Source organism: Herpailurus yagouaroundi, unplaced genomic scaffold (genome assembly GCF_014898765.1).
Source record: "Herpailurus yagouaroundi ecotype Mexico unplaced genomic scaffold, PumYag 28, whole genome shotgun sequence".
NCBI classification, from domain to species: Eukaryota; Metazoa; Chordata; class Mammalia; order Carnivora; family Felidae; genus Herpailurus; species Herpailurus yagouaroundi.
In genome coordinates this window covers 38,302,535-38,318,526 of record NW_024412376.1, presented here as the reverse complement: position 1 = coordinate 38,318,526, position 15,992 = coordinate 38,302,535, and the positions used below count along the sequence as shown (strand labels likewise).

At 39.7% G+C, this 15,992-nt stretch overlaps 1 pseudogene; it reads left to right on the top strand.

Annotated features, from left to right (window-relative positions):
- The first annotated feature begins 15,235 nt into the window (after window positions 1–15,235).
- Window positions 15,236–15,753, top strand: LOC121024888 (calmodulin-alpha-like; annotated as a pseudogene).
- Window positions 15,754–15,992: the final 239 nt, after the last annotated feature.

Genomic DNA, 15,992 nt, shown 5'->3' with positions numbered 1-15,992 from the left:
GGACTTGCACGTACACACATTTTCAAAGAGAGGGGCAGATCCTGGAATCTCAGAAAAAGAAACCCAAGCGACAAGCAGGTACGTTGCCTCGACATGAACTGGTAGGAAACTCCCTGGTGGAATAAACAGGGCTTTATCTCCAGCCTCTTGCTCTATTTCTGAGAGATTGTGAGAGTTTGTGATGTTCAGCATGTGAGAGAGAAAAAGAAAGGGAGAAAAGGGTCACTGAAAATAGAATTGCTTGCCATAGCTGAGCGCTGTCTCTTTCTTTGCCTTTTCAATAGTAGTTGTTGCTGCCTGAGAAAATCTGCTTTTAGGCTGATAAGAACCACAATCGATTTCGTGGAATTGAGGTCAAATCCACAAGTAAAAATTTTATTATTGCATAAGCAGTTAAATAAGTAGACACCTTAAGAATTTGAAATTAAACTAGGAAAAAAAAAATTTCTGGGCCTGTCGGGTTGTTGTCAGTGTTTGGGTTCACTTTGAGTGAAAGCCTGCTTCTCACTTACCTTCAAGGATTAAGAATCACTTGGAGGCCCCTACTCTGACAACAATACAGCTTCACTAAACTCTTGGGAGTCAGTCTCTGATGTGACTCAGATTCTTAGTTTGAAAAGGCCTGAATGTGTTCTGGATCTCCCATCCAATCAGACCCTCAGGAACCCACATCCTTCTTTCAGAGTGCACTTGACATCCAGCAAACATTTGTGAGAGCCAGCGTGTGCCAAATACCACACTAAGTGCTCTGGGGAGACTCAAAAGAGAGAAAGAAATATTTACTTTCAGGCCCTATGGTAAGTTTTTTCATACAGGTGTTGTCATTTTATTTATTTTTATTTTTTAACATAAAATTTACTCTCTTAATCATTTTTTTTAATGTTTATTTATTTTTGAGAGAGACAGGGTGTGCATGGGGGAGGAGCAGAGAGAGAGGGAGACACAGAATCTGAAGCAGGCTCCAGGCGCTGAGCCATCAGCACAGAGCCCCACGCGGGGCTAGAACTCACAAGCTGTGAGATCATGACCTGAGCCGGAAGTCGGCCACCCAACCGACTGAGCCACCCAGCTACCCCTTAACCATTTTTTTAGAATAGGCTCCATGCTCAACATGGGGCCAAACTCATGGCCCTGAGATGGAGAAATCACATGCTCCACCAACTGAGCCAGCCAAGCACCCCGGTTTTCTCATTTTAAATGAACAAAACATATTCCCTATTCCCCAATGACAGATAAAGATTCATCCAGTTGACTACAAAACAAGGCAAAATTTGGTAAATTCTATAGTAAAGATATGATCTGAGATAAGGGTGCCAAGGTAATTCAACAGAAAAGAATTATATTACAACGGAAAGGAAATATATTCTTATATTCAGAATATATAAAGAACTAGGGGTACCTAGGTAGCTCAGTCAGTTAAGCATCTGACTTCAGCTCAGGTCATGATCTTGGGGTTCATGGGTTCAAGCCCTGCATCAGGCTCTGTGCTGACAGCTCAGAGCCTGGAGCCTGCTTCGATTCTGTGTCTCCCTCTCTCTGCCCCTCCCCCATTCACACCTCCCTCCCTCCCTCTCTCTTTCAAAAATAAATAAACATTTTAAAAAAGAATATATAAAAACTTACAACTCAAACAGTTTTTAAAAATTAGCTCAATTTAAAGATGGATATACTCCAAAGAAGATACACAAATGGCCAATAAGAACATGAAAGATGTTCAACGTCAATAGTAATTAGGGAATTGTAAGTCAAAATCTTGATGAAACATTACTTCACACCTCCTAGGATGGCTAAGATAAAAATATAGATAATAATAAGTGTTGATAAGAATGTGGAGATATTACAACCCTCATACATAGGTGGCAGGAATGTAAAATGGTGCAGCCACTTTCAAAAACAAATTGGCAGTTCCTCAAAAAGTTAAACATAGAGTTACCTTTTTTTAAGTGTTTATTTACCTTTGAGAGAGAGAGAGAGAAAAAAAATGTGTGCGCTCGTGCATGTGAGGGAGGAGCAGAGAGAGGGAGACAGAGGCTCTGTGCCGACAGCAGACAGCCCAATGTGGAGCTTGAACTCACAAACCACGAGATTATGACCTGAGCCAAAATCAGATGCGTAACCTACTGAGCTGCCCAGGTGCCCCTAGGGCTACCACTTAATGTAGCAATTCTATTTGTAGGTATATGCCCCAAAGAAATGAAAACACATCCATACAAAATATTGTTCATGAATGCTCATAGTGGCGTTCTTCATAATAGCCCAAAAGTGAATACAACTAAATATTCATCAATTAGTGAATGGACAAAGAAAATGTGGAATACCCATACAATGCAGTATTATTTAGCCATAAAAATGAATGAAGTACTGCTACATGCTACAACATGGATGAACCTCGAAAACATTGTGCTAGGTTAAAGAAGACAGAGACAAAAGACTGCTGTGATGTATTATTCTGTTTACATGAAATGTCCACAGTAGGTTAAGCCATAGAGACAGAAAGTAGATCAGAGCTGCGAGGGCAGAGGAGAAAGGGGAGTTGCAGCTAATAGGTACAGGATTTCTTTTTGAGGTCAGGATAATACCATAAAATCAGATAGTGCCAATGGTTGCACAACTCTGTGAATGTACTAAGGGATAAATTTTATGATATGTAAATTTTATGTCAATAAGGCTGTTATTTAAATGTCTATGTATAAATATAAATATATATATATCACCATAAAAGCACAGAAAATAAGGACCAGTGAGAGCACTGCACTCTGAAGTCATCATTTTAAAGTAGAGAAACCAGATGGGAGTTACAAGTAATAACAATTTAATCATATAAAAGAAAACCAAAGGCGTGGCCAGCTAGCAACTAAATAAACATGCCGAAACATTCTACTCACCCAAGTGACACAAGAGCCAAACCCATAGAGGGAAAATGTTAAGAAACTTGGAATGCAAATTTACAGACTTAACACGATTCACCATCAAAGCTTTAAGGTATTAATTTTTTTTTTTTTGTAAAAGGTATTGAAAAAGAGCCCCAATTATAAAGGAAATGTTCTTTACTTCTCACTTTAGATATATAGCCTGTAACAAAACGGTGTATTGAATAGAATGCTACCAAAAAGTAAGAATATACTATATCAATACATATGTAGCACAGTGCTTGGCCAATAGAAGACATAATAAATGTTTGTTTAATGACTGAATGAATAGAATTCCTTTTCATAATTCATTTTTCCTGCTGAGTCACCAGAAGGCATGAGTCTCAAGGCCTTTAACTTAAATAAAAAGTAAGTATTTGGAATTTAAAATTTATAGCGGAAGACCTCAAAAAAGAAAAAGCAAGGATGGACAGAGGTATATAGTATCTTCAAAGTTTGTTTCTTAAAATATCCGAACCAACTATGACAGAATTTTAAGATTCATTAAAGTATGATGGTGATTTAATGAGTGTTAACTGGGGGTGCCTGGGTGGCTCAGTTGGTTGAGTGAACGACTCATGATCTCGCGGTCCGTGAGTTCGAGCCCCGCGTCGGGATCTGTGCTGACAGCTCAGAGCCTGGAGCCTGTTTCAGATTCTGTGTCTCCCTCTCTCTGACCCTCCCCCATTCATGCTCTGTCTCTCTCTGTCTCAAAAATAAATAAACGTTAAAAAAAAAAATTTAGTGAGTGTTAACCGTATTCTCCACATTTTCTGTCTGCTTTTCCTTATATTAAAAGAATTAAAAAGCAAAGTGTAGTAAACTGCGGTAGCTATAGTTTCTGTTTTCTAGTGCATTCTCCTAGTGATAGATAGCTTGTGGAAATGGCCCCATTTCTTTATGTGTCCCTCTTCCTATACTTTACAATGTGACTTTGTATCCCCTTCAGCAAGATGTGGTTCCCTACCCAATGAAGTTGGGCCGGCTTTCAGATATGCTCTGGCCAAAAGAATATGGCAAAAATGACAGTGTGTGACTTCCACGTCCTCAAGAGGCCCCGCTTGCTTCAGCTTGCTCTCTCGAGAGCCTTTTACCACCATGTGAGCAAGCCGAGGTGAGAGGACCAGGGAACAAGATGCTATGTGAGGGAAAGACCAGTTGTCCCAGTGGAAGCCACCTCGACCAGCCCATAGCCAACAACCCCCAAAGCTGAGACAGAAGCCAATTGCAACCGGCAGAGCTGCCTATCTGTGCACCAGCTGACTGCAAACACATAAGTGACCTCAGACCAAAACTTGCCCGGCTGGCCTGTAACCTCATAAGCAGTAAGACATGCTTAATGTTTCACGTTGCTGAGGTTTGGTGGTGGTTTGTCATGCAGCATGTGCTGGTTTGGGATCCTCTGCAATCAGTCACTGAAATAGAATTAGAGGTGCAAGAAATTTATTTGAGAGGAACATCTGTGAAAAGGAGAAAGGAGACAAATACTGAACAAAGGGAACCACTACACAGACCTGACAAAGCCTCTGCTGGTCCAGGCATGTAAATGAACAGACCCTTGCTCAGTCACTAGCTAAGGCTGCTTGGAAGCTGAGGCAGACACTGAAGAAGCTACCAACCAGAGGCTGTCAGCTTACCACTTCTTCATACGTGGGCAGCAAGAGCTTTCTGGAAGGGAGCAGCACCTCTCTGTGTCTGCCATGGTTCAATCCTTGTCCCATGCAAATCTACTTCTCCATCCACATGCAGGAGTAGCTCAGGTTAACCACCGTCACTGCACTTGGTCTTAGGGCCTGCACTAGCTGTCCTAGCCTCTCTTCTCCACTATCCATTCTAGATCCCTCTTTCCCTCGGCTACCACCTCTGCTGGTCTTGGTGGCTTACCAACCTTTCATGATCAGGTTGTCTTAGCCCCTAGGAATCATATCCTTCTCAGTCTGGGGTTGTTTCACTTGTCTGTTCACAATTACAGTTGACCAAAGGAGAACCAAGAAGATGACCAAGTGGGTCATCTGAGTTCTGAACATAAGCCTCTCTGTTCCCATTATGTAAATTCAGCCTTACCTCCCGCTGTTGATCGGAGTTAATTCTCCCTGCCACAGTGGTCACTATTCTCACCTGCTGGCCTCTGGCCACAAGGGGCTCAAAGTGCCCAGATGATAGTCATAGTTTGTAATTCAATTGGACCCTTGTTGTAGCCTCTGGTGAAAGCATGCCTCTAATGACAACCAGTACCTCTAATCCTATAGAGCCCAAGAAGCATAACTCAGTAGATTGTTGGGAATGATGGTAAGTGAGGCCGCTCCTGTTCCCATCCCCTCATTTCCAGACCCACATATTCTTCTGATTGGAGACATAGCACCGCCAAAAGAAAGATCTCTGATATAATGTGTATACTGCATTTTTATGGGTTAATCCCCCTCTTCATAGGGTACAGCCTCCAACTTTGCACTTCAGCTATGGCTTTCTTCACGGGAATACATGTACATATACCTCTATACGTACATACACACATGCATACATATATATACATATATACACACATGCATACATGTATATATACACACATACATATACATATGTGTGTGTGTAAGTATGTATGAAACTAGAGTAAGAAACTAGAGTAAGAAGAGTACTTTTTTTTTTTTTAAAGTACTATTGCATCCATCAAAAACAAATCCATAAAGCATGTGGGCATAAAATCCAAATCTCTCAAAGTCACATTCATGGAACAAGCGATTATTATTAGTCCCTCTCTTCAAATAAAAATGAAGCCTATATTGCAAAATCAAGACCAGGGCTCTCAGGAGCTGTAGCTTCAGGTTCAAAACATAATAAAATACATGAAAGTGTCAAAAATGAGAGTTCATTTCCTGACAGAAGGACATTTTTATTCAAATTCTTGACACATCTGAAAAAGAGAAATGTTAGTGCTTTATATACAGTGACCTAGAGCTTCTAATAGCCTTCGGCCAAGTGAAATTGCAATCCTTTTCCTTCACCACTTCATTGTCTTTATTCCTGTCTACATTTTAACTTCTCAAAAATTTCTTCTTTCCTTCCTCCCTCCTTTCTTTCAGTTTGTCCATATCTTTCACTTTATTTTTCCTTGGCAATTTCTTTGGTTTTCTTAATTGTTGTGTGCCTCAGTTTCCTCCTCTGTAAAATAGGGACAATAATAATGGCTATCTCACAAGAGACTTGTGAGGATTAAAGTGAGTTAATATTTGTTGAGGCTGCCATAATAAACTACCATAAACTGAGTGGCTTAGACAACAGAAATTTATTGTCTCACTGTTCTGGAGTCTAGAAGTCCAAGATGAATGTGTTGGGAGGGCTGAACCCTGTCTGAAGGTTCTAGGGAACTATCTATTCCAGGCATCTCCCCATGCTTCATGTAGTTCCTTGGCTTGTGGCTGTATAACTCTAGTCTTTACATGGTGGTCTCCCTGTGTGCATTGGACACATATCTCTGTGTCCAATTTTCACCTTTTTGTAAAAAGTTTATTTATTTATTTTTGAGGGAGAGAGAGACAGACAGAGAGAGAGAGACAGAGACAGAGACAGAGACAGAGACAGAGCATGAGCAAGGGAGGGGCAGGGAGAGAAAGGGAGACATAGAATTCGAAGCAGGCTCCAGGCTCCAACTTGTCAGCACAGAGCCTGACGCAGGGCTCGAACTCACAAACTGCAAGATCATGACCTGAGCTGAAGTCAGACGCTTAACCGACTGAGCCACCCAGGCGCCCCTGAACTTCACCTTTTTATAAGGACACCAGTCTTATTGGATTAGAGGCTCACCCTATACCAGTATGACCTCATCTTAAATAAGTATATCTGTAGCTACTCTGTGAGCAAATAAGGTCACATTCTGGAGGTAGTGGGACTTTAACACAGGAATTAGGTGGAGGTGAGTGACACAATTCAACTCATGATACATATGTAAAGAACTTAGAACAGTTCTGGAACATAAAAGGCACAATGTAAATATTTGCTATTTATTGAGTGCATACTATGTGTGGAGCACTGTGCTGGGTACTGAGAATGTGACAGTAAAGCAGACACTGGTCTATTCCTCAAGGAGCTTGTGATTTAATAAGATCCAAGGCAGAGATGACATAGGGTGACTATCATCCCAGTTTGCTTATACATGGCTGTGGACTGGGGAATGATAGGTGGTTCCTGGGACCTAGAACTTTCAGTGCAAATATTAGCAAAGTCCAGGGCAAATCAGGCCAAGTCATTTACCCTGGAAGTGGGCAAGATAGGAGGATATATGATATAAGAGAGAACAGAGGAGAAGCACAGTGGCAGGAACTGCTTGTTTCCTCCAATATCTGTTATCTCCTTAGTGTTTGGTCATCAACAATAAAGACTACGTTGTCCAGTGTTCCATGACACCAGGCATGGCCATGTGACTAAATTCTGGCCAATGGGAAATGGTGTGTGCCAAGTCAGAGAAATGTTTTAAAGAAAAGAGGCATACCATTCTTCACCTCTTTCTTCTGTGGGTTAGAATTTGAGTATAATGGCTGAAACTGGAGCAGCCATCTTTAACCACAAGATGGACGCCAAATATTAACAAACTAGGAGCCTGAACCCCTGGTAATTACAGAGAAGGCATAGCTATTAGACCTCAAATATCTAGAATTCATTTATGTGAGAAATAACCTTCTACTTAAAAAAAAATGTTTATTTTTTGAGAGAGAGAGAGAGAGAGAGCTCCTGAACAGGGAAGGGGCAGAGGTAGAGGGAGACAGAGGATCTGACGCAGGCTCCACACTGACTGCAGAGAGCCCAATGTGGGACTTGAATTCGTGAACTCTGAGATCATGACCTGAGCTAAAGTTGGATGCTCAACCAACTGAGCCATCCAGGTGCCCCAACTTCTACTTTTTAATGCTAAGATTATTTTGGATTTTCTGGCACACAGTTAATATAATTCAATACATTACAGATATTAACCTTTGTCTTAAACAGTCATGAGAGGAGGTATGGGGGAAAGAAAGTGTTCTGCACAAAAAAAAAAGGTCATATTTCATATCTGATAAAGGGTTGTATCCAAAAATCTATAAAGAATTTAGCAAACCCAACACCCAAAAAACAAATAATCCAGTTAAGAAATGGGCAGAAGACATGAATAGGCATTTTTCCAAAGATGATATCCAGATGACTAACAGATACATAAAAAGATGCTCAACATCACTCATCATCAGGGAAATACAAATCAAAACTACAATGAAATATCATGTGACCTTGCCTGAAATAATCTACTCTTTTTCTCCTTCTGCGTATAAAAGCCTCCCATTTTGTAAAGCTCCTTGGAGCTCCTTTCTATTTGCTACATGGAATGTTGTCCAATTCATGAATCAATGAATCATCGAAATAGGTCAGTCAAATCTTTAAATTCATACAATTGAATTTTTTTTAAAACAGATTTGGTGGCAGAGATGAAATCCAAAGTCAACGTCTGGTAGCATTCAGAGACTATGAGAAACACAGGAATGGTACTACAGATCCTTCTGAGTTCTGTCTTTCTCTCTGTTTCTGATAGCCATGAGTAAGTTCCTCTCAGTTCTGAGCTCTATTGTTTTTGCATCAAGATCTAATTGGCTTTCTGGTCAGTTCCACATTGGGAGCTGCTGGTAGTTCAGGGTGCAATTATCATGTAATTGATGGAAACCCTCAGCCCTTGATTCTCTCCTAAGATCCAGGTGGGAACTGCTGATAGGAGTTCATGGTTACCCGTTCATGCGGAGCCCCCCATCCACAGCGCCCATTTGTTGAGGTATGCTCGTTTAATCCTTCCTCTGTTCTAACTTCCAAGGTGGGAAGGTCCTTCTATCAGCAAGAATGCATTAACATCTCTTGGTTATTACCACCATATTAAGGTGCACATGTTTGTCTTGTTTTGTGTAGATAAAGGCTATTGCTAGTGGGAATCTTAGAAGCAGTCACAATATTGGCAGGCACAGATCAAGTACTTAAAAGCTGTGAGAGTACTTGCCACCTAACTGGAAGACTCCTGTGTTAGGATAAGTTGGTCACGGAATGCCTTAGGTTGACACTGGATTATCCACTAGCCTCAAGAAAATTTACATACAATGAGGTACATTGTAAAACATCACACAGTTTCTAGCCCAGTGCCATAACCTTATGAGGTGTTATATCCAAGAGAGCCAAAGGCATAGATAGATAGATAGATACTTAAAGTCCAAAGAATCAAGTATACCACCTTCCAGCATACCTGCTTATTTTGTCTAAGAACTATATAGTCCCAAAAGCTATAAATATCTACAAAAATGGCAAAATCTTACTAAAAACAGTACATATTGCAATGCCCATTATGGAGGATGTTCTAGTTAGACAAGATCATTCATTTAAGAAATGCAGTTGAGGGTGCCTGGGTTGCTCAGTTTATCTCATAGTTTGTGAAATTGAGCTCTGTATCGACTCTGCACTGAAGTGTGGAGGCTACTTGGGATTCTCTCTTTCTCTCTCTCTTTCTGCCCTTCCCCACTCATGCCTGTGCATGCACATGCTCTCTCTCTTTCTCTCTCTCTCAAAATCAACATTAAAAAAACAAAAGGAAGTTCAGTTGAAAGCATGTGTTCCCAAATTAAACAAAGAGAATGGAATACCAATTTTTTTTTTAAATTTTTTTTTCAACATTTATTTATTTTTGGGACAGAGAGAGACAGAGCATGAACGGGGGAGGGGCAGAGAGAGAGGGAGACACAGAATCGGAAACAGGCTCCAGGCTCTGAGCTGTCAGCCCAGAGCCCGACGCGGGGCTCGAACTCCCGGACCGCGAGATCGTGACCTGGCTGAAGTCGGACGCTTAACCGACTGCGCCACCCAGGCGCCCCTGGAATACCAATTTTAATCAGTATACAGAAGCTTCTAAAAGGCTTCAGAATTCCAAAATAGCTTCATTAAAAGATTTGTTACAAAAGGCTAATGAAAAATTAAAAACACGAGAGGTACCTAAAACAATAATAAGACCTACGTGATTCCTACTGCATTCCTTTATCCTTCTTTACCTGAGTACTCATGCTTTATTAACTCTTTGTCTGAATTGACTTTCCACTCTGAAGAGACTATTAAACAGCTACCTTTAATAATAAAACTACTCAAGGTTATAGGAGATCCTCCTCAGATATCTTTTATTCCTTGGTCAAATACCAAACTAAGGGCCATAGTTAAAAAATTTCCTAAGCCCGGGGAGGATCTCCAAATGTTTTCTGAGGCATTTAGAGTCATTATTAGGGCCTATGAAACTGGGCTTCCTGATCTTTATTAGCTTCTGCATATGCTAGTAGGACCTGGGGGAGCCAAGAAATGGATGTGGGAAGCAGGATGGTGTAAACCCAAGGATGATATCTGAGATCCTTGACTTTCAAGACAGTCTCCTAACGGACCAGAAGAAGCTCGTAAAATAAGAACCAATCTTTAAAAGTCATTCCTAGAGTCTTCCCTGCCCACATTGATCTGCCTATTATTTATTTATTATTTTTTTTAAATTTTTTTTTTCAACGTTTATTTATTTTGGGGACAGAGAGAGACAGAGCACGAACGGCGGAGGGGCAGAGAGAGAGGGAGACACAGAATAGGAAACAGGCTCCAGGCTCTGAGCCATCAGCCCAGAGCCTGACGCGGGGCTCGAACTCACAGACCGTGAGATTGTGACCTGGCTGAAGTCGGACGCTTAACGACTGCGCCACCCAGGCGCCCCGATCTGTCTATTATTTAAACATGCAAACAAAAGAAGATGAATCTGTGGCAGACTTTAAAACCCATCTGGAAGCTCTCCTCCTGTGGCATTCCAGGTTCCATGCAATAAATGAGGTCATCTGCTCTAGCTGTTCTGTTTGTAAATGGATTATCTCCTGAGATTAGTGGATTGATAAAAAAGCAGAAAATAGGATGGGAGGCTACCAGTTTGAGTGAACTCATGACACAGCTGAGCACTTTGAAAGGACTTTGGAACAAGACTGTAGGCCAAAGTCCACTAAGCTATTGGCCTTACAGATAGAACAGACCCAAAACCATCCACCTAAAAACACTTGGGTCCCCCTCATTGCACATATCTAAGGGTCTACCATCAAAATGATGGCCTAAGGGTCAGTGCTTCATTTGCAATCAACTGGGACACTGGGGGAAAAGTCTCAAAGAGTCTTACACAAATTCTTCAACATAACTTGAATGAAGTAGCTCTGTAGTGAGAAGCTCATAATCAGAAACTGATTTAAGTTGCAACCCAAATCTTTGAGGCGTTAAAAGCAACTGTCCTTACAAATCTTTACAAAACTAACACAAAACAAAACAAAAAAACCCACCTTGTTTCAAGTTCTTTTATACCTAGTGAGTTTTGTGTTGATTCATGGCAGTAATTCTAAAATGAAAGTTGTAGGTCTCTGTATCTCTCTCACTCTCTCTCTCTCTCTCTCTCTCTCTCTCTCTCTATGTGTGTGTGTGTGTATGTATGTATGTATGTATGTATGTATCTATCTATCTATCTATCTATCTATCTGTATCTATCTATATATACATGTATCTATCTATCTATCTATCTATCTATCTATACATATATACTGTAGATGTATGGTAATTTTCTACCTCTGGATGGTATTACCAAAATTAATTTATAAAAGAGCTCTATTTAGTTGGCTTAAAGGTAAGTGCTTATATAGATTAAATTCTCAGAAATATAATAGGAACTAACCCAAGTGAATTTCAAGTTCATGTGATCTGGGGAAATATTCAATATTAAAGCTAACTTAAAGTTTATTGATTTCATTAAAATAGACATGTCTTCAGAGTTATCAACATTAAAAATAATGCAGACATACAACTTTTATTCTACCTATGCTTGCTAAAGGTCAAATGAGTTCAGGTTATCTCCTATAAAATTTGTCAATAAGAAAAACAGCTTGGGATGGTAAATGATATTGTCTAATGTCTCATTAAGTTTTTAGTAGGATAAAGAGTTTTTAAGTGAACTTTTAAAATAGTTTTCCCAAATTTTTTTGGTAACTTGAAACCTTAAGTTTTGCTAAGTTAAGTTAAATGATGAATTAAGTTAAATTTATTGAATATCTAGATCATTGTATGTATTTCCAAATATGATAAAATACTAAAGCATTTATTAGTGAACATCAGTTTATCTATTTTTTGCTTCCTTTCACAGAAGAACTGAAGATATTTGTGTCTATTAGTAAACATGTATTGTGCTCCACCAAAAAATTTACTATGAAAAACTATATGTTCCTAGAAATTATAAAAGGTGTTTATAAATTAAGGCCAAAAATAAATAAATACATAAATAAATAAATAACAGATTTGCAAAGCCACAGAATGTTAACACGAAAGAAAATTCACAATTGTTTACTTCTTTATTTTCACTAGATATTAAGGTTTTGTTTTTTTTTTAATTTTTTTTAACGTTTATTTATTTTGGAGACAGAGAGAGACAGAGCGTGAACGGGGGAGGGTCAGAGAGAGGGGGAGACACAGAATCCGAAACAGGCTCCGGGCTCTGAGCTGTCAGCACAGAGCCCGACGCGGGGCTCGAACTCAGGGACCGCGAGATCATGACCTGAGCTGAAGTCAGCCGCTTAACCGACTGAGCCACCCAGGCGCCCCCAGAAATTAAGGTTTATAAGGATTAATAATTCTAATATGAGTGGCTAAAACCACTAGAAATAAGGGAAATATCTCTGTATGCAAGGAAAGTAGGATGTGTGTTTCAGTAAAAGAAAGTATAAGGTATGGAAATGCATTTTTGTTGAGAGAAAAGAAAATAATTTTGTCCTAAAGAGAGGCTGGTTATTTCAGAATGGGAAAGAAGAAAACATAGGACAAAATTTTACAAAGTTCATGGAAAAAAGAATTTTGAGAACAGAATTTCATGTGTGGCCAAGCTGGAAAAGATTGCATAGTTTGTTACAAGGATTTTAAAAATAAGGTATAATAGCAATAGTGTACTTCTATAAAACTAAATCTTCATATTCTTTCATCTGCTGAAAGAACAAGTTTTCTTAGATTATTTGTCTGCTCTTAATAAGAAATTACGCAACTATTTGACCTTCTGTATTTGCCAATGAAGTCTTTAATTGTCAAAATGGTTAAATGGGTAATAAATATTGTTTAACAGTGACCTATGATCCTATTTGAACTTTTTGATATTTTTGACAATCTTCCCAACATCAAGTTCTAAATGAAATCATTTTGACTTTGAACTAACTTTGGAGTTTTTTAGTGGATACCTGGAACATCTAAAATGATTTGCTCTCTCCCCTTATAAAAACGAAGATGTTAAACTATTTAGACATATTTCACATGTTAACTTATGTGGGAAGCATTGTCAAATAAGAAGTAATACTAAGCATTCTTTTTGTTGTATTTATATAGGTCTATAGTACTGTTCTGTATAGAAATTGTTTGTGTGACTTGTCATGCATTTCTGCCCAGAGTTGCACGTATATAATCATGGGGGCCTTAGTTGGCTTGTAGTCTGTTTCTGGTCTCAGGATAGAACTGGCCCTTTTATTCCTGATGCCAAGAGGGATTAATGTGCTTCACGGACTTTATACAGATCAGGCTGGCCCCCTGGAATGGACCAGGGAGGGAAGAGGAATATACAGATACCCAGGCTCCTAAGATTGTGATATACGGTAAGAGAAACAGGGAAAAAACAACTTTCTTGGAACTGCACAAACTTAATGACTCAATGACTCACCATAAATCACACCCAGGTAGTATATATATTGCCCTCAGAAGAATAGCTAGCTGGAAGTCTCACCTGAGGGGAGGGCACTCCACAAGGACCCTCAATCGGGACTCCAACCAGGCTGTTCACCGTGGGGTTTCCACAGCCAGAAGGTTGCATGTTGTAAGAACCTAATTTGATGTATTAAGCCCTCTTTGTTCTTCTCTCTACTTCTCTCCCTCTTTATGTTTACTATAATTGTTTAATTCCGTATGTTCTCTTTCCCTTATAATTAATAAAGTCTTCCACCATGAAACCAGAAGTACGTCTATTGTGAATTACTATTATTTAGAACAGGTGTAAGTGTTCCAAAATTGCATGAAACTCCTGGAAATCTGATATGTCCTAGTAATATGTTATTGATCATAGTTCCAGTTATTATTATAAAATATTATGTGTTACAAAAATAAGCAAATTTCCTTGTCAACTCCGTTATAATGAACTCTCATCAGATATTCAATAATGGATATTTTAAAGTCTTTTGTCTTTTACAGAGAATTATTGTTTTACTCTGATATTTTGCAAAAGTACCAAGTGCTTTGTCTTCAAGAAGATTCATGGAAAGGACTCTGGCAAACACAGATTTCTGATAACTTTACCATCATAAAGCTGAACTGAATAAGAATTTCCAGAACTAATAACAAAACAAAACAAAACAAAACACTGGATTCAAGCAGAACAAGAATAAATAATGTGGAATTGAGTGAACTGAGGAGTATGACTATAGTTCTTATGACTTATTGTTTGAAAGAGCTCTGGTTCTTTAAATGTTTTGTTTTTCCAGATTTGAGGAAACTTTAAGTTATCCCTGACAGCAATTTGGTAAAGTGTACTATTGTAAACAAAGATGAAACATTTATTTTTTTTCTCTATATCTGATCCCTCCTGAATTCAGAAACTCTTCAGTATTATTTTTGTGGCAAAATTATTATTTATTTACATAAATTTGATAAGAATTTATTGTCCTTATAAAGGAATACAATTGGAAATATTAGCTATATTTCCTAAGCTTTAATTGGAATGTATATTTGAGATAGATGTGCATAGATTCAGATGTGGCCAGACAGATTTAAGGAACTAAAGCTGACTTTACAGAGCCAATAAAACCCCTTGGAAAAATAGACCCGGTGCCCTGCTTACAAAGTTCCAACAAAGCAGACTTAAAAAGTGCTCATAGGGGCACCTGGGTGGCTCAGTCAGTTAAGCCTCTAACTTGGCTTCAGCTAAGGTCATGATCTCACAGTTCATGGGTTCAAGCCCTGAGTAGGGTTCTGCCTTGGCAGTGTGGAGCCTGCTTGGGTTTCTCTCTCTCTCTCTCTCTCTCTCTGCCCCTCCCCAGCACTCTCTCTCTCTCTTTCTCTCTCTCTCTCTCTCTTTCACACACACACCCCAAATAAATAAAGAAATAAATTAATTTTAAAAATAATAAAAAGGTAAAAAGTGCTTCTATGAGGCCGTGGTGCTGGGAGCTCGGCAGGTGTGGGGCCGACACTTGCAGTCTGGTGGCCGCACAGCCCTAAGCACACTGTGCCTTGGCAGAAGCAGCAGCATCAGCAGCAGTAGAGCCACCCCCACCATCACAGCCCCTGCGCTGGTGCAGTCACCCTCATGACCTCTGTTCTTCCTCCCTTCACCTGCACCATGGCTGATCAGCTGACAGAAGAACAGATTGCTGAGCTCAAGGAAGCTTTCTCCCTATTTGACAAAGATGGTGGTGGCGCTGTCACAACAAGGAAATTTGGAACTGTCGTGAGGTCACTGGGTCAGAACCCAACAGAAGACGAATTGCAGGATATGATCAACAAGGTAGATGCGGACAATGTTGGCACCATTGAGTTCCCAGAGTTTTTGACTATGACAGCTAGAAAAATGAAAGAATCAGATAGTAAAGAAGAAATTCGGAAGGCATTCTGAGTCTTTGACAAGGATATCAATGGTCACATCAGTGCGGCAGAACTATGTCATGTCATGACAAACTTAGGAGAAAAACTAACAGATGAAGAAGTAGGTGAAATGATCAGGGAAGCAGATATTGATGGAGATGGACAAGTCAACTATGAAGAATTTGTGTAGGCAGTGCCTGGGTGGCTCAGTCGGTTAAGCATCCGACTTTGGCTCAGGTCACAATCTCACAGCTCATGAGTTCGAGCCCCTAGCTGGGCTCTGTGCTGACAGCTCAGAGCTTACAACCTGCTTTGGATTCTATGTCTTCCTCCCTGTCTGCCCCTCCCCAAGTCTCACTCTGTCTCTCTCTTTCTCTCAAAAATAAATAAACATTAAAAAAAAGTTTTTAGAAGAAAAGAAGTAGCTAT